Source organism: Leopardus geoffroyi, chromosome A2, assembly GCF_018350155.1.
Source record: "Leopardus geoffroyi isolate Oge1 chromosome A2, O.geoffroyi_Oge1_pat1.0, whole genome shotgun sequence".
Lineage (NCBI taxonomy): Eukaryota > Metazoa > Chordata > Mammalia > Carnivora > Felidae > Leopardus > Leopardus geoffroyi.
Window position 1 is genome coordinate 96,766,028 of NC_059331.1, and position 25,362 is coordinate 96,791,389.

At 36.1% G+C, this 25,362-nt stretch overlaps 1 long non-coding RNA gene and 1 pseudogene across 3 annotated transcripts in view; both read right to left on the reverse strand.

The window, feature by feature from the left end:
- Positions 1–2,143, reverse strand: part of LOC123606427 — a 163,797-nt gene extending 161,654 nt beyond the window's left edge. For 2 of the 3 annotated variants that reach the window (XR_006716278.1, XR_006716277.1), the window contains exon 1: positions 1,950–2,143. This is a non-coding gene — a long non-coding RNA (uncharacterized LOC123606427). The remainder of the gene's footprint in view (positions 1–1,949) is intronic. The other variant, XR_006716276.1, reaches the window with a different exon arrangement.
- A 10,342-nt stretch (positions 2,144–12,485) lies between these two features.
- Positions 12,486–23,247, reverse strand: LOC123607256 (annotated as a pseudogene).
- Between the last annotated feature and the right edge of the window lie 2,115 nt (positions 23,248–25,362).

Genomic DNA, 25,362 nt, shown 5'->3' on the forward strand with positions numbered 1-25,362 from the left:
GAGCATGAGCGGGGGGGGGGGGGGCGGGGGGGTGGGGTGTAGAAAGAGAGAGGGAGACACAGAATCTGAAGCAGGCTCCAGGCTCTGAGCTGTCAGCACAGAGCCTGTGCTCGAACTCATGAACCAACCATGAGATCATGACTGAGCCAAAGTCGACACTTAACCAACTAACTGAGCCACCCCAGAGCCCCCCCCCCTTTTTTTACTTTCTGTATGCCTATTATACTTTAATTTTTCTTCTCAATGAATGTATGGTTGTTTTGTAATTAACATTTTTTCCCTAATTTTCTTGAGATGCAATTGACATATAAAATTGGGTAAGTTTAAGGTGTACAATGTAATGATTTGATATATGTATGTATTGCAAAATGGCTACCATGTAAGCTTAGTTAACATCTATCAGCTCACGTAGTTACAAACTTTTTTTTCCTTGTGATGAGAACTTTTAAGATCTATTTTTTTAGCAACTCATAGTTACCACACTGTACATTACATCCAAGAACTTAATTTATCTTATAGGTGGAAGTTTATGCCTTTTGATCACCTTCATTCATTTCCCTATCACCCCCTCTCCCTGGCCCCACCTCACCTCTGGTTGTTTCAAAAAGAAAGGAGGACAAGGAGAGGAAGGAAGGAAGAAAGGAAGGAAGGAAGGAAGGAAGGAAGGAAGGAAGGAAGGAAGGAAGGAAGGAAGGAAGGAAGGGAGGAGACAACAGTTATCTGTACTGCAGAGCCAAAGGACCACCTACCTAATCATCAGCGTTCATGATTGATCAGGACTTGGAAGAATGACTTCAGGTAGGACCAGATTCGACCCCAAACAATTGCAAATATTTCTTATTTTTAAAGACAGAGAATAGTAGACACCACCACTTCCCTTGGTAACCATTTTCATTTGTAATGATCTTGACAAGGAGATACTACTTTCTTCTATCTGAGTATCTCTGTCCCGATTGTAGAAACAGAACAGCTGATCATCATATATTAACACACAGCGTTAACTTTCAATTACCCATGATAAGATTAGGGGAGGCGCAGTGACTTTGATAAGGAAACCCACCCCCCACTTCCCATTGTTATGTTTCCCTTTTTATTTTATTTTATTTTTTAATTTTTTTTTCCAACGTTTATTTATTTTTGGGACAGAGAGAGACAGAGCATGAACAGGGGAGGGGCAGAGAGAGAGGGAGACACAGAATCGGAAACAGGCTCCAGGCTCTGAGCCATCAGCCCAGAGCCCGACGCGGGGCTCGAACTCACGAACCGCGAGATCGTGACCTGGCTGAAGTCGGACGCTTAACCGACTGCGCCACCCAGGCGCCCCAGTTATGTTTCCCTTTTTAGAGCCCATCACTGTGAAGTTGGAATAACTTGAAGAACGGAGGTACACTGTACAGGCACAGCCTTGGAGTCGGCTGTGTACCTGTAGGCAAAGTAGTTAAGCGTTCTAAACCTCACTTTCCTCATTTGGAAATGATTACAATCATAACGGTAATGATGATAATAATTCCTCCTACCTTGCGGGCCAGTTGTAAGAATTAGGGGTGCCTAGGTGGCTCAGTCGGTTAAGCTCCGGATTTTAACTCAGGTCACAACCCCCCGGTTGGTTAGTGAGTTCCAGCCCTGCGTCAGGTTCTGTGCTGACAGCTCAGAGCCTGGAGCCTGCTTGGGATTCTGTCTCTGTCTCTGCCCCTCCCCCGCTCACGCTCTCTCTCAAAAATAAATAAACATTAAAATAAAAAAAGAGTTATTAGGATTAATTATAACACCTTGCTCATAGTAAGTCCTCAATCATGATTATATTTAATCCAACCCTCTAAGGTAACCGAGAGTGCTAGTGGAGTAGAGCGGAGATAAGAACTCACATCTCTTTACTTCAAGGACCCTACATTACAGGGCTTCTGTTAGTCTCTGTGACAACGGTAACTTTTGGGTTGTTATTACTTTACCTGACGGTTGCTCGTTCGCTGCTCGCCTTGTTGAGATCCACTTTATAGTTCAAGAGAGCCTCACATTCAGTATTCCCCGCTTATCCGCAGATCCGCTTTCTGCGGCTTCCGTTTCCCACCGGCACCCATGGTCCGGAAGTAGATGGTCGGCGTTCTGAGGCGCTCTGTCGCAACGCCTACGTCATTCACCACGCTCCATCTCATCTCCGCAGGCAGTTTATCATCTCGTGTCATCACGAGAAGGAGGGTGAGTAGAGTACAATAAGATATTTTGAGAGGAAAGGAGACTACCTTCACATAACTTTTATTATAGTATATTGTAATTGTTCCATTTTATTATTAGTTATTACTGTTAATCTCTTACCTTGCCTAATTTATAAATTGAACTTTATCATAGGAATCTATGTACAGGAAAAAAACATATATAGGGTTCAGTGGTACCAGCAGTTTCAGCCATCCACCAGGGATCTTGGAATGTATCCCCCACAGTTAAGGGGTGGGTAGAGTATAACGTACACGTATTCTAGAATGTAAAGGGTTATTCTTTACATGAGGATCATGGGCAGTATATTCGTTCATCCTCACCAGAAAGGTTCACACTAGAGGAAATGGGATTATACTTCACCAGGAGGGATTTAGATTAGACAGGAAGAAGAACTTCCTGACGATGATTTCCTTCCCAGCAGGCCTTAAAAATAGAATACTCACCCGTTTATCAGTTTTTAAGATACAGGCAGTCAGAATAGATGGTTTTTCAAGATCTCTTTTAATATTAGGATTACTTTTATCAGAAGCTGTTTCTAAGAGGAACTCATTTTATGCCCATCTATGAATTAAAGAATTTACAGGGATTTTTTCGTTCCCAAAGCAATGGGAAATACTTTTTGTCTTGCCTTTGTCTCTTTAAAGGCCTATAAAATTATACCAAACTGCTTTAGCAAGCTAAAAAATATGGGAAGTACACAGAAAGAGATTTAGGAAAATATTGTGTGATAATAATTTACATTTGTATAGCACATTAAAATTATTTACTACAAATATTATTTATAGATATTTGAGTGAACTCTAAGGGGCTTAGGACCGCGTCTGAAATCTAATTCTTTGGACTGGTCGGTCTGTGTAATTGGACTCCACCATGCAGACAACTGAGAATAAATATAAGGTAACACTGACATCTAGTGGATTCTACATGTTATTGCCATTGTTTGGGGTGGACCTTAACAAATTTAACATCAACTCAAAGTTAACATCAGTTATTTTAGACACTGGACTGATAGGACCTGAGAGTCCCTTCCCCTTATTTTAAGAGTACATTAAAAAAAAGTTTTCAAAGATATGTTAGTACTTAAAAATTGTTATTTTATTGTTGTTTTCTAATTTGATTTTATTTTGCGAACTGAATGTGATCTGTGTGATGGTGACTTGGAATTTGTTGAAACTTCTTTTAAAAGCCAGCCCATGCTAGCTTTTTGTCATTGTTCTATGTGCAGACAGAAACAAAATATACTTTGGTTTGGTTTGGTTTTGTTTTTTTCAGAGTTCTTATATATAAGTGTGAATTTGGTTGTCCCAAATTTTCTGTATCTTAAGGATTTGAGGCGTGAGGGAGTTACTCACTTTATTATATTGTGATACAAATAAGGTAAAAATCTTCCTCTATGATTGTGGTTTGTCACCATCTCATTATACTTCTGTCAGGTTTTTTGCTTTCTGTATATACACTGTTAAATGCACATAAATTCATGGCTTTTCAATCTTCTTAGTGAAATGGTCTTTTAGATTATGTAGTGTCTCTCTTTGTCCTCATTATTGCCTTTTGCCTTAAGTTCCATTTTATATATCATTAGTATTGCCACAATAGCTTCCCTTGGGAAATTACTTGCTGGGTATTTCTTAAATCCTTTTATCGTTATTGACCTTTTTGTGTCCTTTTGTCTAAGTTGTTTCCCTTGTAAGCCTTACATGGCTGGCTTAAAAAAGTCTGGGGCGCCTGGGTGGCTCAGAGCCTGGAGCCTGCTTCAGATTCTGTGTCTCCCTTTTTCTGCCCCTCCCCTGCTTGCACTCTGTCAGTCTCTGTCTCTCAAAAAATAAAATACAATGTTAAAAAAAATTTTTTTTTAATTTTTTTTTTTTTAACGTTTATTTATTTTTGAGACAGAGAGACAGAGCATGAACGGGGGAGGGGCAGAGAGAGAGGGAGACACAGAATTGGAAGCAGGCTCCAGGCTCTGAGCCATCAGCCCAGAGCCCGACGCGGGGCTCGAACTCACGGACCGTGAGATCCTGACCTGAGCCGAAGTCGGACGCTTAACCGACTGAGCCACCCAGGCGCCCCAATGTTAAAAAATTTTTAAAAATATCTGAGGATCTCTGTCTTTCAGTAGTGAGTTTATTCTCTTTACAAATACTGTGATTATTGATGTATTTAAACTTACTTCCACAATCTCATTTTGTGTTTTTTAAAATTTACTGTGTTTTCTCTGTATTTTCTTTCTCTTTTTATTATGATCCATTGTATATGTGTATATATATATATTATATATATATATTATATATATATATAATATATATATGTATATATTCCTCTCTCCACTATTTTAGGATTCATTGTACTATCATTTTCTTTTAGCTTTTTTATCATGAAATCGTTCAACTGTGCAAGTATGTGTATGACCACTCATGTGCCCTTCTCCCAGCTTTAAGAAGTTTTAACCCTAGAATTTGGCTGTAACTGCCTCAGGTTTATTAAATAAGAAAAAAAACCAAAAAGGACAGATTCAGTTTAAGTCTTTGTGTATCCCTCCTCAATCTCAGTTTTCCTTCTCTCTCTCTCAAGGATTCACCTCTGTTATGAATTAGATGTTTATTAATTCCATATTTGCTTTAACATTTTTTCTGTATTTTCTAGTTTTAAATGTTTTGCTATTTTAAACATCTATATGAATAATATATCTTTCTTATCAACATTATGGTTTTGACACCCATTCGTGTTAGTTGACACGCATCTGGTTCACCACTTTAATTCCTGTACAGTAGTATTCCATTTGCATATATACATTTTTGTCCTACCTATTCTCCTGTTGATGGATATTTAGTTTCTCCTTAAGTTTTTCTTATTTCAAACAATGTTAGAATGATGTTCTTTCGATTTCTCCATGTGCACAGGTGTAAGAATTTCTTTAAAGCAACTCTTTTGTTGATGTACCCCCTAAAATAATCTTGACAAACTATGTAATTTCTTGCACTCTTTAGTGATAGTATTTAAATGTTTTCATTTAAAATTTGAATTGTAGCAAATGATGTGATGTTTGGTTTATTGTAAATATTGATATTTTAAAATAGAACTGTTCAAAAAATACAAATATCAAAGGAGGTTGATAGGCACCAATATCATCAGTATAAAGTTACATGAGAAGTTCTATTATATAGTAGTTGGAAATTTTACATTGTTCTCTTTCCAGCTTCAATGCGGGTTTCCAATATACTCTACAGAGTTTTATCCTAATGCATTGTTTGATATTTGAAAATATTTTCACTATTGCCCTATCATATTTCCTTACAACAAAATATACATCAAAATGTAGACATTTTTTCTCTGTGGCCAAAAGACTCTGAGTGGTAAAACATTTCATTCTGAATTGAGCTATTTGTACCATTATAAGCAGTACAAAATTGGTCAAGGCAACATAATTATTTTGGTGAATGGTTATTAAGCATAAATATTAAATTTTTACCAAAACTATATTTGGTAAAATATGTTTGAGTGTTTTTCAATTAGTCTATGTATCTATGGAAAAATAATTATTATTGCTAGAAAACTATGAGTGCAGCAACCAATCCTATTCCTGCTTTTTATTTTTATAGCTGAAGCTGCTGAGAATATTGTTCATATAAAAAAATGGATGAGAATGGAGTATTTTGCTAGAACCATGTCAATTATTTGAACTTATAATGAGTCATACTGTAAAAAATAATGTAATTATCATAAATGTTAATAACCTGTCAGCTGACAACTCAATTAGATCTGCTTTCAGTTTTGTTGAAAGCAAAGATTTGGAAACAACCTGATTTACAAAATGTTCTGTCATACAGATATTATAGTCATTCACTTTCTCAGATTCTGGGAAATACACCAAAAAGTCTTTAGCAGTCCTATGGAAAAATTATACTTGTTGCTGTTTTACTTAGAGGCGTCTTGTAAAACCAACATAACTAGAAAGTTTGGGGAAAATAAATATATTGTTAATTTCAAAACAGCTTTGCTAATATGATAATTTTTGATAAACATCCATAATCTCATGTTTTAAAGATATTTTCATCAAAATCTTAGAACTATAGATTTATATAATTCAGTCCACTTAGAATGGCAGACTAAAACTTAATTTGCAAAGCTATCGGCCAAATTAAAGCTTCTGATAGAAAAAGCGTGACTTCATTTTTTAAAATTCAAACATGTGTTAATACACATTTCAAGGTATATTATGAAAGCCAATGAAAAATAAAAGTGCATCTTTTTCTATTGAAAAAGAGGAAGTTACTGTGATATATATAGCTCTAATATAAAATATTCTTTTTGTAAGTAGTAAGTAGTACTGTTTTTCATTATTTAATTTGAAATACACAATATGTAGCCAAAATAGCATGATATATGTGAAAAGCAGTAAACAAAGACATGGGATTTCTTTTGGTAAGAAAGTGTGTGTGTGTTTGCTTATTGAACTCTCTTTTTTGTCTTTTGGAAATCATGTAAAAAACTTAAAATAATTTTAATGCTTTCAAAGACATCATCTTATCTGTCTTTAAAACAATAAAGGTATATTTGCTGTAAATATATTGAACCACAATTTAATAGGAACCAGAAACATTTTATAAGGTGACATCAGATCATCTTATATAAACTTATATAATTATTACTACATAATTATATAAGTGGTATAAATAATACATAATACAATTTGATAAATATGCTTTCACCATCTCATGGAATATTTCTTTATTAATTTATTGGTTGTTTAATAAAAATAGTGTTTATTCTGTTCCAAGTATTCTGCAAATGTTAACTGATCTATTTCTCATAACAATCCTGTGAGATACCTCCTGTAATTTATCCCCATTGTTTTTAAGATTATTTATTTTTTAGAGAGGGAGTGCAAGCAGGGAAGGGGCAGAGAGAGAGAGAGAGAGGGGACAGAAGATCCAAAACGGGCTCCATGCCTACAGCAGCGAGCCTGATGTGGGGCTCGAACCCATGAACCATGAGATCAAGACCTGAGCCGAAGTCAGACGCTCAACCAACTGAGCCCCCAGGTGCCCCAGTTTATCCCCATTTTATAGCCAAGGAGACCAAGGCACAGAGAAGCACCTTGAACACTTACACAGGTAGTGAGAGGCACAGTAAGTTTATATCAAACAACGTACATATTGAACCTGAAAGATAGCCATTCAGTTGTCATTCCTAATTCCATGCCATAAATTTTGAAACATGAAGTAGTTCTGAACATCTTTCCAGTTTCTTGTAAATGAAGCAGCATCACTTCCTTGCTCTGCTTCAGCTTTCAGTTTAAAGACTCCTTTCTTTTCAAATGAAGGCACCTCCGAGGATTTTGAGACTAGTTGCTAAGAGTAAATTACACATAAATATGTGGGAAGACCCCTTTTGGCATTCATTATTTCTTACTAATGTTTTCCTTGCATGACTCTTATGGGACTTTCTTCAGGAAGGATTGCGTGGTAACAGGAGAGTGACCAAAGGGATGAAATCATTAAAATGAACGTCATTTCTCCCATCTTCCTACACCACTATGTAAGTTCATGACATTCTAGCATGGGCCAAAATATCCTGTTCTTAACACTCTGCTTCTCTATCTTAAAACAAATATGCATAAGGCACAAAAAGACCTTTGGATTACAGTACATTAGTCAATCATTAAAGAAGAAACCAATAACTCAAACTGCTTCTTTATGTGGTGCCCCTGAGGTTTTTACATTTGGGCTGGACCCCATAATAAAATTTAGAATGGGAAGAGCCATGTCTCTGTATCAGCCAGGATAGGCAATTTATGTTGTAGTAACAAACAACCCCCACATTTCAGTGGCTTCAAACAACAAAGTTTCATTATCTTTCAACCTGCATTCTTGGATTAGCTGGGCTCTGCTGTACATTATCTTCACTTTGGGCCCCAGGCTGAAAGAGCTGCTTCTATCTGGGGTGTTACCAGTTATTGTAGCAAAGGAAAACAGGGCTCTGGAGTGGTTTGCTCTGGTAAGTCAATACTCTGAGCATTGTAGAGTGGGAAGGATGTTTGTAAAAAGGGTTGGATGAACAGAACAAATTATATGAGTCTTAGAGTGAATGGAGCAGGCATTGTTTTTATGTGGATCACTTTTAGGAAAGAATAGATATGAAAATTAAAAGTCTAAAACTCATTTATTTTCCCATGCCCTGGTATGCATTGAAAGACTTCCATCTACCCCACAAAAACACAGGTACTCTGGTTTGAAGATCCATGGTTGAAGGGAATATAATTAGAAGTGGAATTGCTGGATTAGAACATGCACATCTTCAACTTGTAGTGTATTGATAAATGATTGCACTAGTGCTTGCTCCAATTTTCATTTCCATTGGCAGTGGACCAGTGTTCCCTTTGTTCTACATCCTTGCCAACACGTACTACTGACAATCTTTCAAAAATTTTGCCGATCTGATAGGTGTGATTCATTATCTCTTTGTTATATTGAGATTCACATTTTTCTTTCTGCTACTGACTTTGTGCATCTGTTCATATGTTTGTTGAACATTCCGATTTCTCCTTCTGTAAATTATTGTTTCATTCATCCCTTTTTCTACTGGATTTTTTTGGAGGGCGGGTCTTGTTCTTGTCAATGTATAAAATATTCCTGTATCATACTTTTACATATATACAAACATTTGTATATATAGGGCTCATTTATCCCTCTGCTTACTCAGCATCTTCACTTGGATGTCTCTGCTTTTATATGCATCTTAGACCTGCTATGGCCAAGATGAAATTCCTGATCTTCCCTCAATATCACCTCTATTTGCAGTCTTTCCCATTTCAGTTATTGCAAACTCCATCTTGGGGTGCCTGGGTGGCTCAGTTGGTTAAGCATCTGCCTCTTGATTTCGTCTCATGTCATGATCTCATGGTTCATGAATTTGAGACCCTAGCAGGGCTCTGCACTGACAGTGTGGAACCTGCTTGGGATTCTCTCTCTCTCTCTCTCTCTCTGCCCTAACCCACTCGTGTGCTCTCTCTCTTTCAAAATAAATACCTGGAAACTCCATCTTTCCAATTAGGCTAAAACTCTTAGAATCATCATCTACTGTTCTCATTCTCTCCCAACCAGCATTGAATCTGGCAGTAAATTCGGTTGACTACACTTTAAGAATACACCAGAATCTGACTACTTTTTGTCACCATCTTCTCTGGCTTGGATAATCACAATGGCCCATGGCCCATAGCTTGTCTCCCTGTCTCCCTCCTTGTTCCTGCCCACCCTCTCCTCTACCCCTGGTCTACTCTCAAAGTCTTGAGAAAATAAAAAAGATTGCTACTTTCAACAAAGCTTTGCCAATGTGATAATTTTTTATAAAAGCAAGCAGAGGGACTCAATGGTTTCTATCTTACCCAGAGTAAAATCCAGTGTCCTATCATGGCGTATGCAAACTCATCAGGTCTGGCCTCCATCTACCATCCAACTTCATGCCCTTCATTTTCCCACTTGCTTATTCTGCTCCAGTTACACTGGCTTCCTTTTTGTTCTTCAGATATTTCCAGCCTGTTCCTGCTTCATAGTCTTTGTGCTTACTGTCTTTTCTGCTTGGTGGATTCTACATGACCTGCTCCCTTATCTCCTTCAAAGCTAGGGTTCAGTTTACTTTAATCACCTTTTCAGTGACACCTTTCCTGAACCTACTGTTTTAAATTGTAATGAACTTTTCATCCACACTCTCCGGCCTGCCATTCCTTATATCCTTTCTCTGCTTTATTTTTGTCTTAGGCTTACACTAGGGATATACTAAGTAATAAGCTTATTTGTTTATTTTCTGACTCCCTCTAGTAAAATCCAAGCTCTGAGAGGGCAGATAATTTTGTGTTTTGTTCACTGTTACATTCCTACCGTCCAGAACTAATGCAGAAGAGGAATTCAACAGTCTTGGAATGAGTAAAAACCTATTTTGCTTTTACATAGACAAATGTATGCATATTTCCTTTTATAGCTTCTAATATCCTGTCTTAGGATTTTCTCCCACTTAGACTGTACTTTTACTTTCATAGATTTTTTAAAAAAAATTTTATTATTTTGAAATTCATTTTTCTTTTTTTATGTTTATTTATTTATTTTGAGACAGAGAGACTGTGCAGGGGAGGGGCAGAGAGAGAGGGAGAGAGAGATTCCCAAGCAGACTCTGCACTGTCAGCATGGAGCCCAATGCAGAGCTCGAACCCATGAACCATGAGATCATGACCTGAGCCAAAGCCAAGAGTCAGACACTTAACTGACTGAGCCACCCAGGTGCCCCTGAAATTCATTTTTCTAAATATTCATCTGCCACCAGAGCACCTAAATATATTAAACAAATACTAATAGATCTGAAGGGAAAAATAACAATACAATGATAGTAAGGGACTTCAATATACCACTTTCAAAAATAGACATATCGTATAGACCAAAAATTGATAGAGAAACATTGGACTTGAAATATATTTTAGATCAAACGGACCTTACAGGAATATACAGAACATTTCATCCAACAGTTGCAAAACACACATTCTTCTCAAGTTTACATTTAACATTCTTGAGGATAGAGCATATGTTAAGTTACAAAACAAGTCTTAGAAAATTTAAAGATTGAAATCATACTGAGTATCTTTTCTGACCAAAATGGTATGAAACTAGAAATCAATAACAGGAGGAAACTGGAAAATTCACAAGTAAGTGGAAATTAAACAACACACTCCTGAACAACCAAGGGGAAAAAGAAGAAATAAAAAAGGGAATAAAAAATATCCCCAGACAAGTGAAATTGTAAACACAACATACAAAAATCCAAAAAGTCATCGCTTCTCGGCCTTTTGGCTAAGATCAAGTGTAAAAATCCAAAAAGTCAACATGCAAATTTGAAAATTCAACATGCAAAAATTTAAAACTCATGATATGCAGCAAAAACAATAAATGTTTGACTTAAGAAAAAAGAAAGATCTCAAAAAAATAACTGAACTTTACACCTCAGAGGATTAGAAAATGAAGAGCAAACTAACCCCAACATTAGCAGAAGAAAGGAAATAATAATAACAAAAAATCAGAGTAGCAATAAATGAAATAGAGACCAGAAAAACAATAAAACTGAGAGCTTTATTTATTTTGAAAGATGAAATTGACAAACCTTTAGCTAGACTAAGAAAAGAAGAGGAAGACTCAAAAAAATAAAATCAGAAACGAAAGAGGAGACATTACAAATGGTACTACAGAATACAAAGGATCATAAGTGACTACTTCAAACAGTTATAAGCCAACAAATTGGATAATGTAGAAGAGATAAAGTCCTAGAAACACACAACCTATGAAAACTGAATCATGAAGAAATAAATAAGCTTAACAGACCAATAATGAGTAAGGAGTTGAGTAAAAAATCAGAAAGCCCCCAATAAAATCCAGGCCCAGGTGGCTTCACTGGTGAATTCTACTGAACGTGTATAGAAAAATTAATGCCAATTCTTCTCAAACTCTTGCAAAAAATTGAAGCAGAGGTAACACTCCCAAATTCATTTTACAAAGCCAGCATTATCCTGATACCAAAGCCAGATAACGACACTACAAGAACACTACAGGGCAATATTCCTGATGAACATAGGTGTAAAAATTCTCAACAAAATATTAGAAACCAAATTCAACAGCACATTAAAAGAATTATACGTCATTATCAAGTGGAGTTATCCTTGGGATGAAAGGATGGTTCAACATACACAAATCAAAAATAAAATACACCACAATATTAGAATGAAAGATAAAAACCATATAAACATATTAATAGATATAGAAAAAGATACATTTGACAAAATTTGACATTCTTTCATGATAAATACTGTCAACAAATTAGGTATAGAAGGAATGTACCTCAACAGATACAAGGTACTTACAAATTGTTAAGATAATAACTTTTAATGCTATTACTACCAAAAAAATGGAGTTCAAGTTCAGTATGGGTCAGGAATTCAAACACTACAAGACTACAAGAGACTGAAAAATTGTTTTCTGCTCTTTACTCTAGTTCCCAGTCCCACTTACTCAGCAAAAATTACCATGGGGAAGGATTCACAAGTTAAACGATTTATTTTTTTTGCTTTTGGAGGTCTTCCAGATTCTAATCTGCCATGTTCCTCCACATTGTCATTGAAAATGGGATTCGTTTCTCCCTGTCCTTGGAAAGTTTGCTCCTCTGACTGTACCTGAACTAATCACTTCCCCCCAGGTGTAGAAGTGACTGCTATTCTTTGCTCACGTATGAGGAGCTTACTCCTCTGAAGAATGTACTTCATTCAGAGTAAAAGCATCCATTGCTGTTTATAATTTTAATGAAAAGAATACTTTAAAATTTATCTGGTGTTTTCCTGCTAGCATGCATAGGATGGTCTATCCTACATCTAAACCGGAAGTGGAACTCCCTTGCACTTTCCCCCCCTTAACTTCAGGGTTAAGTGACACACACTTAATTGTATACATTTAAAGTATAAAATTTGATATGTTTTGGTTGTTTATATTTTTTAAGTTTATTTTGAGAGAGAGAAGAGAGAGAGCAAGTGCACAGGCATGTGGGCCGGGGAGGGGCAGAGAAAGTGGGAGAGAGAATCCTAAGCAGGCAGAGCCCCACAGGACAGGGCTCAAACTCATGAGCCATGAGATCATGACCTGAGCTGAAATCAAGAGTCAGTCACTTAACTGACTGAGCCACCCAGGCACCCAGGTTGTTTACATTTTTGACTATTCATTTTCTCTCCTGTGTTTTTTGATATCATTCCTACTTGCATTTAAATGTTTTTGTGATTGTAAGTCATATTGCTCACTGGAATATAATTTCCATAAGGGACATGGCTTCATCAGCACTTTATCCTCAGGGCTTGGAATAATGTCTGACACATAAGGAGTAAGTGGATGAGGAAAATATACAGATTTAGATCTGGAGTTAATCTCTGCTAAGCCACTTACTAATTGTGTGACCTTTGCAAAATACTTAGCTTCTCTGAGTGTGGTTTTCCCCACCTGAATACTAGGATGAGTGTGTCTACGTTGTGAGATTTGAATTTAGATATCAATATAGGACAGGAGTTACCTAGCTTTGTAAGAATTCACGTGAAAAAAAATGTGAGTGTTGTAGTTGATTCAATATCAGTCAGGATCATGGTGTCTACTGACTGGTAAAAAGAAGACAGGTATAGTCTTGGTGACATTAGGCAGTTTAACGTTTATATAGCACAGTAGCCTATGGGTTCAACTGGTTAGAACATGTCTCCTGAATTGTTCTACCCTGAGCATGAATTTTAAGAATGAAGTGAAAACTGGAGCACAGCCAGGAACGAGCTACAAGCATAGTGATGGGTCTGGAAACGATCACATGTCCTCATAATTTTAGATCTGGTGATGATGGGTGATTTTGTGGATTATTTTACGTGATTACTGTTGGCTAATATTTAAACTGTCTTGCAAATAGTGAGGGGACCTATTCTTTGTTCTGGAAGGAATGCTTGGCACTAACTGTGTCATGCACAGGGACATGCATTTTGAAATTAATACAGGGAAATATCTCTCACACATAGAGTGCCTGGCAAAATAGGGCCTTACCTGTTACCTGGTAAGCATTCAGGTGGCTGAGTGACCACCTGAATTGTCAGGGAAATTAGAGCAGGGCTAAGTGACACTGACAAACCCCTTCCAACTCCGTTTCTGTGATTCTGTGACTCACAAATTGAAAGCCACTAAATTATACTAGATATCATATGCTGAAGGCTGATTACCACATAGCCTGGGTAGGGTTCCTAGAGGAAGATCAAAATAAATGGATAAAGATTGACTCAGTTAGAGGTTGGGATTTGTAAATAAGCAAGGAGGCCTCCCTGTCAACAAAGAAATGAATCAGCAGGGGTTTTGAGTGGCTGTTCCTAGTAACTTGATATAACATGAAGTACATCGGACTGGAATAACCTGGTTCTAAATCTCCACAGTGTTACCAGTTCTACCTGAAGTTCTGTTATTACCTGAAGTTCTACCATTAAGAGTTTTCTTTTTGAAACTTAAAGTGTTTTGATTTGTTAGTGGTTACCTATTTAAGTGAATTAAACCAGTGGTTAAATTTTTTTTAATTGGTGGAATGAAAATTTTTTTCAAGTAAAAATTTACATGGGACAAGAGCATATACATTTGTAAACAAAATGAAAAGTGTTCTGGATAAAAATGGAAAGCTGTACCTACTGAGATTGTCTTCATTTTCACTGTACTTTCTTCCTCAAAGACCCTCCACTAAAATTTTGGGTTCTTCAGGGCAAGGATTAGAAAACATTCCATAAAATTACTGTCAGCAGTCAGTAAAGGGAGGGTTATACAGAATTTCTGACCTGAGGAGTGGGAAAGAAGAAAAGAGGCACATGCAAATTTTTCCCATTTTCTCATTTTTGGAGAGCCTGAGACTCTAGGCTTCATAGTACCAAAAATGAGACGTTTCCTTAAGGTTTGCATCTCTTTTGGAACTGGCTGACCTCATTCCAAGTTAATCACATCCAGCCCCTAGGAGATGCTTCAGGACACGGCCAAGAGCATACATAAATCAGTAAGATCCCAGCAGGAAATAGATGGCACATGCAAACTAGTATAATTTGGGGAAGATAATTTAAGGGAATATACCCAGAAATGTTAGTGCAGGAAACCAAAAGCACTGTCCTGAGCTTAATGGCAGTGGAGCTGTTCCCCGTGAGGCCTACAGAAATGAATACACGGAGAGGTTTTAGAGTCCAAAAGGAGAGAGAGTCTTGTCAAGCAGTCTCACTAGAACGAAGTAGTTACCTACCTGCTTCTGATTCTGTGTCTCCCTCTCCCTCTGCCCCTCCCCCACTCATGCTCTGTCTCTCTCTGTCTCAGAAATAAATGAATATTTTAAAAAATTTAAAAAAAAAGGGGGGGCGCCTGGGTGGCTCAGTCGGTTGAGCGACTGACTTTGGCTCAGGTCATGATCTCACGGTTTGTGAGCTCAAGCTCTGCGTCGGGCTATGTGCTGACAGCTCAGAGCCTGGAGCCTGCTTCTGATTCTGTGTTTCCCTCCCTCTCTGCCCCTCCCCTACTCATGCTCTGTCTCTCTTTCTGTCTCAGAAATAAATAAACATTAAAAAAAAATTTAGGAAGAAGTAGTTACCTTTAGTCAGGAGCACAACCAGAAAGATGTGCAAAGAGGTGAAAGGTGACTTTGCAAAGAGGAAGCAGGGTAATAAATATCTTACTCTTCCCCTTCCCTTTAGTTTCTTACTGAGGCCTCCTAAACAGCCAACCTCAACTGGAAGCCAGAGAGTGAGTATGCATGTGGTCCACACAGGTGAGCATCTTGGGCAGAAAGGAGAGTGAAGAAGGTGGAGAGTAGAACCATGGACAAATGGAAGTTACTAGAACCATAAAAAACCTTTGGAGAATAAAATCTACCAACTAACAAACATGTTTTGGATACTGGCTAATGCAAAATAATGAACTAAACATAGAGTAGAGGAGGAAATTATTCTTCATTTTTCTAAAACCTTCAACAATGGTTCAGATTAGAGAACTGCTGAGCCTCGGGGTGTTAGACAGTGAACTCTAGCTTCTACGACCCTGCAGTGACCTGAGCATATCATTCTCTTCATTCCATCAGTAGAGCCTAGCAAGCACTGACTAATTCCATGAGCTTTATAGTTACTGTTTTCCTTCTAAGTCGTAAATGCCAGAAGTATGAAACAGGGAAGTACACCCCTTTTCATTGCATCCCACCCAAATTTACCACAGAGGAAAGGAACTGCAGTGCTATAACATTCCAGGGGCTATTAACAGTTATTTTAAGTCATATATATTATTTATACATGTATTTCATATGTATGATATGTATGTTATACACGTACATATGTGCATATACATATGTATATGTATACATTAATTCATTTACTCAAGGTTACCTAAATTATAGAAAACTTACAAAATTGACTAAAAAAGTAAGTTTGAAAAGTCTTATCACTATTAAAGAAACTGAGGGGTACCTGGGTGGCTCAGTAGGCTCAGAGCATCTGACTCTTCCTTTTGGCTCAGGTCATGATGTTGTGGTTTGTGAGTTTGAGCCCTGTGTTGGGCTCTGTGTTGCCAGCCTGGAGTCTGCTTGTAATTCTCTCTGTCTCCTTCTCTCTGCCCTTCCCCTGCTCTCTCTCTTTCTCTCTCTCTCTCTCTCTCTCTCTCTCTCTCAATAAATAAATAAATAAATAAAAATAAAAAGAAACTGAAATCATGGTTTTAAGCCTTTCTACTAAGACAACTGATAAGCCAAACAGGCTTACATACAATTTCAGGAAACTTAATTATATATATGTATATAAACATATATATGTGAATAAATTTGTAAATATAAATTTATATATATAAACTTACTGTTTGTTTTCAAAGTTGGTGTGAATTATTGATAGTATTCTCTTAATTTTTTTAAATTAAAAAACTTTGGAGGGGAATATTACAGATTCACATGTAGCTGTTAAGAAATAATACAGATATCCAGTGATATAGTCAAGATACAGATAATTTTATCTCTACAAGGATCACTTCTATTACCCTTTTATAATCACACCCATTTTTCTTTCTACTTCCCCAGACTGGGGCTTAACTCCCGGCAACCAATACCTGTTCTCCAATTCTATAATTTTATAACTTCAAGAATGTTACATGAATTGAACCACTCAGTATATAAGCTTTTGGGATCAGGTTTTTTAATACTCTGCCAATTCTCCCATTTGTTAAGTGTGTAAATAGTTTGTTTCATTTTATTGCTGAGTAATATTTCATCATATGGAGGGTTCTCTAGTTTAGCTATTTACCTGTTGACGGACATCTGGGTTGTTCCCAGTTTGGGAATGTTATGAATAAAGCTGTTTTAAACATTTATGTGCAGGTTTTGGGATGAACATAAGTTTTCATTTCTCTGGGATAAATTCCCAGGAGTGCAATTGTTGGGTTGCATACTAGTTGCACAGTTATATTTTTAAGAAACTGCCCAACTGTCTTCTAGGGTAGCTATATTATTTTATATCCCATCTGTGATGCAGGAGTTTCTCTGCATTCTGCCAGGATTTAGTATTGGCACTATTTTTTTTTTTTTTAATGCTAGACATTCTGATAGGTATGTAGTGATAACACATTGTGGTTTTAGTCCACATTCCCCTAGTGGCTAATGATGTGGAGCATGTTTTCATGTGCGTATTTGCCATCTATAGTCCTCTTTGAATGAAGTGTCTCAATGTCTTTTCATGTCCCTCGCCCATTTCTAATTGGAATGGGTGTTATGTTTTGTTTTGTTTTTAACAGTTGAGAATTCAAGCATTCTTTATATATTCTGGGTATTAGTCCTTTGTTAGATAATGTGGTTTGCAAATATTTTTTCTCTTCCGTATCCTGTCTTTTCACCTTCATATAGGATGTTTCATACTAAGTTTTTGATTTTGATTAAGTCCAGTTTATCAATTTTTCTTTTCATGGATGGTGCTTTTGATGTCAAGATTAAGAAGGCTTTGCCTGTATACCAAAGATTTTCTCCTGTCTTTTTTCCCTTAAAGTTTATAATTTTATAAAGTTAAAATATTTATTATTAAACCTAAACCTTTGGTTAATTTTGAGTTAATTTTTGCATAAGGTATGAGGTTTAAATTGAAGTTCCTTTTTTTTAACCTATGGATGTCCAATCACTCTAGCACCATTTGTCAAAAAGGCTATCCTTCCTCCATTGAATTACTTTCACGACTTTGTCAAAAATCTCTAGAGCGTATTTACGTGAGTCTATGTGTAAATTCTCTATTGTGTACCATTGATCGGTGTATCTATCTCTCTGCCAATACTACATGGCTTTGATCACTAAGTCTTGAAGTCAAATATATTCTTCCCACTTTATTCTTCTTTTTAAAAATTGTTTTTAGCTATGCTACTTCCTTTGCCTTTCTGTATAAATTTTACAACAATTTTGTCTATATCTACAAAGAATTTTGTGAGGATTTTGATAGGAATTGCATTAAAACTATATATCAACTTGGGAAAAATAGATAGATACCTTTACTATATTGAGTCTTCTAATTCATGAAAATAGCGTGTATTTCCATTTATTTAGAACTCTGATTTCTTTCATTAGCATTTTGTAATTTTCAATATAAGAGTTATGCACATGTTTTGTTAGACTTACACTTAAGCATTTCAGGTTTTTTTGAGTGATTACAAAAGGTATTGATATTTTATTTTGATGTCCATGTGTTTGTGGCTCATTTATAGAAAGACAATTTTTTTAATAACGATTTTTTATTTGGGTACAGTTGACCACAGTGTTATTTTATTTTCAGGTGTACAACGTAGTTGTTCAACATCTCTATGTTATGCTATCTATGCTCACTTCAAGTGTAACTACCATCTATCACCATACAATACTATTACAATACCATTGACTATATTTTCTACACTGTGCCTTTTATTCCTGTGATTTATTCATTACATAACTAGAAGCCTGTATCTCCTACTCCCCTTTGCCCATTTTGCTCATCTCCTCTCCCCCTTCTCTCTAGCAATTATTATTTTGTTCACTGTATTTATAGGTCTGATCTGCTATTTGTTTGTTTGTTTATTCATTCGTTTTTTTTTTTTTAACGTTTATTTATTTTTGAGACAGAGCATGAACGGGGGAGGGTCAGAGAGAGGGAGACACAGAATCTGAAACAGGCTCCAGGCTCTGAGCTGTCAGCACAGAGCAAGACACGGGGGCTCAAACTCATGGACTGTGAGATCATGACCTGAGCCGAAGTCAGCCGCTTAACTGACTGAGCCACCCAGGCGCCCCTCATTTTGTTTTTTTAATTACACATATTTTATTTGAGTTTATTGTCTATTTTCTAACTTTTGAAGTTTATACCTGTTTACTTTTCACTCTTTTCTTATTTGGAATAAGCGATTAAGATCATACATTTCTTTTTTTCTGGTTTTTTTTTTATTTATTTATTTTGAGAGAGAGGGTGAGAGAGAGAGCATGAGAGCAAGTGGGGGAGGGGCAGAGAAAGAGAGGGGGAGAGAGAGAGAGAGAGAGAGAGAGAGAGAGAGAGAGAAAATCCCAAGCAGGCTCTGCGCTGTCAGCACAGAGCCCGACGTGGGGCTTGAACTAATGTACTGTGAGATCATGACTGAGCCAAAGTCAGATGCTTAACTGACTGAGCCACCCAGGTGCCTGAGGCCATACATTTCTTACCCTCCAACACTTTCACTGCATCTCATGAGTTTTGAAATGTAATGTTTAAATTTTTATTCAACTATAACCACTTTGAAATTTCTTTTTGGGTTTTCTCTTTACCTCATGAGTTTGTTTTTTTAACTTCTAAATATATAACTTCTAAATATATAGAGGTGGTTCTATTCGGTTATTTTCATTAGCCGTTTCAAACTTGCATTACAGTCAGAGAATGTGAATCTCTATAAGTTTATTACTTGAAGCTGGTAAGATCTCATCTCTAGACAATAAATTACCACAATCTCAAATAAATACCAGCCCTAGTTGCAGTTTCCTTGATGGTTATGGAATCTTTTAGAGAAGATCAAAATGACCTCAGATATGAGGACATTGTTTTAGCCAATGCTTATTTTCTAAAAAAAGGATCAGAAATGGACAACAGTAGGAGAAATTAAGATGGCAGAGCAGCATGGAGTCCCTGAGCTTGTCTCATCCCTGAAAGGCAGCTAGATCAGCACGGAACCATTTTGAACACCTAGAAAATTGAGCTGAGGATTAACACAACAATCCGCATAACTCGAGCTACAGAACTCAGCAGATAGGCTGTGCAGAGAGGTGAACTGGGAGAGATAGTTTATCTTCAGTTCTTCCAGTGAGCAAATGGCATACAAAGGATGAATAATATGCACTCCACAGTACTTCCCACATTCCACCTCTGTTTTTATCTGAATTGTAGAGTTGGTGCTTTTTTTAAAAAAATTTTTTTCATTTTTATTTTTTATTTTTTAAAATTTACATCCAAATTAGTTAGCATATAGTGAAACAATGATTTCAGGAGTACGTTCCTTAATGCCCCTTACCCATTTACCCATTCCCCCCCACCCCACAACCCCTCCAGCAACCCTCAGTTTGTTCTCCATATTTATGAGTCTCTTCTATTTTGTCCCCCTCCCTGTTTTTAAAAATTTATTTTTATTTTTATTTTTTACTTTTTAAAATTTACATCCAAATTAGTTAGTATATAGTGAAACAATGATTTCAGGAGTAGATTCCTTAATGCCTAGAGTTGGTGCTATCTTGCCTTCAAGTTTTTCTGTTCCCCAGAAAACCTTCTTTTTTATGATTCTTAAGAATTTTTCACACTATGATAGTAAAATGGTTGTATCAGGCATATATGAATTAGGAAGAGTCAAGAAAGAAAAGAGCTTTGTTTCCCAGTAGAAGTATTTTGTCTTTTCAGGATATTCCTAGCCACATTTTCAATGTACTTTCTATTATAATTGCTTTTCACGATCGTGAAGAAACAAAAATCTTTAAAGTTTTTATGCTGCACTTCAATTTTTTTCAATTTAAGCTCTGTTCTTTGACAGACAGTTGTTGTATTAGAGCATTACCATCTGAGATCTTTGTACCTTTTACAGGATTCTGTGATTTCATGCAAGTTAGGATCACTGGAGGTTTCTCATGTCAAATGTACTATTAGCTACTGCTAATAGAGGCCTGGAGAAAATAGACATAATTTTGTTCTTTAAATCATCAATAAGGAGCAGTTCAAGTAAGTTTTCCTGATGGTTGGTTGCCCCAAAGGTGTTTAAATTAGTCACTTATTCTCCAGTTTCAGAAAAATCCCCTGTCTTGTTTTTCAACATAGCACATCTGAATTTCTTCCTTAGTTCCCAAAGAATACACAGAGTCAAGGTAGTCCCACCACAACCTGGATGATGCTATGAATGAATATTATTGGCATATATTGGTTTAGAAGAATTTGCCCAGTTTTGAACCACTGCTTCGAGTTTTTCATATTTATCCTTTTTGATGGAAAAAAAGTTGAAGTTCCGCTATGATACTTTCCCACCTCGATAGAAGTCTTCCTCTTCTGATGCCTAGAATTCAAATACTTTGTTTCTGTCCTCTAAGACTGTGTCTTTATATTCACTTTAACAAAGAATTTCCAGAACAGTCATGACAACTTCCTCCTTTTTTTAGAAGGACAGTTAGATGAACCAATAGATGGCAAAAAGATTGAGTGACAGATTTTAGTTGAACAATAGTACCATTTATTTCTTCAAGACTTAAGTCAGAAACACATTAGCTTGATAGCTCATTTTGCTGGTTTATTAATCTTGTTTCGAGTAGGCCTTTCTATCCTTGACACATATGTGAGTGTACACAAATACACGATGTATTTTTCATTCCTTTGAGATCTTGGTAGAAAGCACAGAAGGTCTCAAGGAGGAGGTCTCTTAGGTCATCCATGGAAGAGAGTAATAGAATAATAAAGAGAAATAGTTTTTCTCTTTGCAAGGAACTTGGATCTAAGTGTTTATATTTTTCACTGTTAAGGTCTAACCTGCCATTGCTGAAAATCCAGCTGGGCTGTTGATAAAGATTCAGACTAGAAATCTTCTCATTTTGTATTTTTTCCCCCTACACATACATATTTGGCTTTCTTTGTAAGCTTTGACTACCCCCCTTCTCACAGATTGAGGATTAAACTCCAACACAGCAAGTCATTAAATTTCCTTTAGGGAATCTAAGTGTTTTATTTGATTCAGATGGCATTTATTTGTCACAAGAATGTGTACCAGTCATGGTTTGAATGAATTATCAAACAAATCCTGATTTCCTGTCAATAATTTAGCAAGTGTTGGTCCCTTACTCTCTTTTTTATTTGTTTTTACTTTGCATGTTTCTTCTGCCTCTTTTCTAGACTCTGACAGCGCTTTCAAATCTAATTTAAATGCTCTGAAATCTGCATTATTTTTCATGATGTCTTTAGAGCTGGCCCCATCTCACATGAAGACTGAATATTTTGGACTTAGTTTCCATGTTCTGTTGTTGTGATTTTGCATTTTAGTATGGAAATAATCTTGTTCATATTCAGAGTACTTTGTAATGACCTTCGCTTCAATACAAATCTGTCAGGATACCTATGGTTTAGCAGTAAAACGTCTACAAATCTTGGCTCTCAAATGTACTTCTTTGCTTTTTGGACCTGATGGTCTTCAAAATACTGGTGGATCATCAATTTAAAATGGTCAATGAGGGCTTCCTTGGTGAAATTGGTGACTTTCATGTGAAGAATTTTTCCATAGGGTTTGCCTTTAACTCCAAAATGAATGGTGCCATTAGTAGGTGAATTTTCATACAACCTGAAGCAAATTGGAAAACTTCATTGCTAAATTTCACCTTAACATCTCTTCTGCAGCTGTTTCCCTATTTTCACAAATAGGTTTTAAATTAATTTGTTGGATCAGTGAGATTGAGTGGTGGTCCTGTTTCAGGCTGTAGACTAAAATTCGATTTGTAGTGATATGGGTTACAAATTCGTCAAAAAAGTATGATACACATGTCAGTTTTCTGGATGGCTGCCTTTCCTTTGTGTCATCTATTTCATCTTCCATGAACTCAGTTTTTAGTGACTGTACCCACTGTAGAGGCATTAGCCATAACTGATTTCTCTGTATCATTTTGCTTTTGCTTTGAAGTTTCTCCATTTTCTTCTTACATCAAATGTTGTATTTTAGGAACATTTTTACTACCTTTTCCCTCTTTCATGTCTGACGAAGATCTTCAGAGGATGTTTTCTGCAATTATTTGAATAGCTGTTCTATATGGATAGCTCATCCATGTGCTATGCCCATATCAACAAGGTGATTTTTAGTTAACCACTTCCAAGATTACTCTATGCATATCTTTTGCAGTCAAGATTTCCCTGTACTTTTGATTAATTCTATGACTTTCCAAACATCAATTTATATCTTCTGTTCAGTCATCTGTATTTTCTGGTAGGTTCAGTGGCATTGCCATTCTGATAGCTGTATATAGAAAAAGAAAAATTATTTAGTATTTTTATAAGTAAAATTTCAACTAATTTTTAAAAGGTTATATAAAAATATATATAATTATAAAAATTTCTTATAAAATTTAGAATGTTTAAAAAGATACACATGCCATCTAATTATCCTCCTGAGAGGAAATTACCATTACCAGTTTCTTCCATATCCTATCAGAAAAATACTTCCAAGCAAATACATAAGCACTTCTTTTTCACACAAAGGGCAACATAATATACACAATTTCCTTCACTTGCTTTATTCACTAACTGTATCTTTGGGATAGTGCTGGTCAATATATAGAGAGATGTTTCATCCTCATTAATGGCTGTTTGCTATAATGTGCGTTAACTGTATTATTTAAAAATACTCAATTCAGGAGCACCTGGGTGGCTCAGTGGGCTGAACGTCCAACTCAATTTCGGCACAGGTCATAGTCTCATGATTTGTGAGATTGAACTCCATGTTGGGCTCTGTGCTGACAGTGCAGAGCCTGCTTGGGATTCTCTCTTTCCCTCTCTCTTTGCCCCTCCCCCACTCACACAGTCTCTCTCTGCTGCTTCTCAGCTTGTGCTCTATCTCTGTCTCACAAGTAAACATTAAAAAAAATAAAATAAATTGGGAAGAGAAAAAGAGAGTGGAAGGGGAAAATTGCTTTAGATTTAAAGTAGGACTTTAAAAGTAGCCTTTTGTAGGACTACATTAAATTCAAACACTGTGCAGCAAAAAACACAATTAACAGAATGAAAAGACAAGCTATGGGATAAGAGAAAATATTTGCAAAATAATTTGCAAATATATTTGATAAGGGTTAATATCCAGAATATATATTTAAAAAACTTCCTACAATTCAACAACACAAATAACCCAATTAAAAAATAGTCAAGGACTTGAATAAACATTTCTCCAAAGATGATAAACAAATGCCAGACAAGTATATGGAAATGAGCAACATCACTAATCATTAGAGAAATGCAAACCTAAATCACAATGATGTATCATTTCACATCCATTATGATGACTGCTATTAAAAAACAGTAAATGATGAGTCTTGGTTACGATATTGAGAAACTGGAGGGATCCCTTATGCAGTGTTGATAAGAATGTTAAATGGTATAATCTACACAACTTACCTTAGAAGAATGGTTAAAGGAATCTCTCCAAACAGAAAGGAAATGATAAGAGAAGGAACCTTGAAACATTAGGAAGGAAAAAAGAACACACTAAGTAAAAATGTTAGTAAATATAATAAGCTGTCTCTTGTTTGGTTTTCTAAATTATGTTTGATTATTGAAGCACTGTCTGATATGGTTCTAAATGTATGTAGTGGCCATATTTGAGATAACGATATATGTGGATAATTGTAAGTGGGATAGGGTAAGGGGGTGAAAAGGGAAGTAAGATTTTTTCCACTTCATTCAAGCTGGTAAGATAACACCATTAGATTGTTGAAAGTTATGTATGTATAATGTAGCATCTAGAGCAACTATTAGAAAAAGCTATATGAAATTATATACTCAAAAACACTGTAGATAAAAGTGGAATTGTAAAAAAAATTTCAAGTTACCATAGGAGGTCAGGAAAATAAGACAGAGAAATGAAAACCAGAGAGAGCAAACAGAAAAAAAAATGGTAGATATAAGTCCCAACATACCAATAATTATATTAAATATAAATTGCCTACATATAGAAATTAAAAGGCAGAATTAGTAGAGTGAATTAAAAATATGACCCAACTATATCCTTTTTGTAAGATACTCACTCGAAACATAATATAGACAGGTTGAAAGTAAAAATATGGATAAAGATATGTAATGAACACAAGAATGGCTATATTAATGTCAGATAAAGACTGTAGACTACAGAGAAAAAAATAACCAGAGTCAGAGGAATATTACATAATGATAAGCCAATCTAACAAGATGACATAGCAATCCTAAAAGTGTGTGCATCAAAGAAGGAAGTTGAAGGAAACAGTGATAGAACTTACTATCTTAGACAAACCCACAATTATAGTTGGATATTTCAGTACCTTTCTCTTAACAATTGATAGAACAACTAGACAGAATATAACTGAGGATATGGAAGA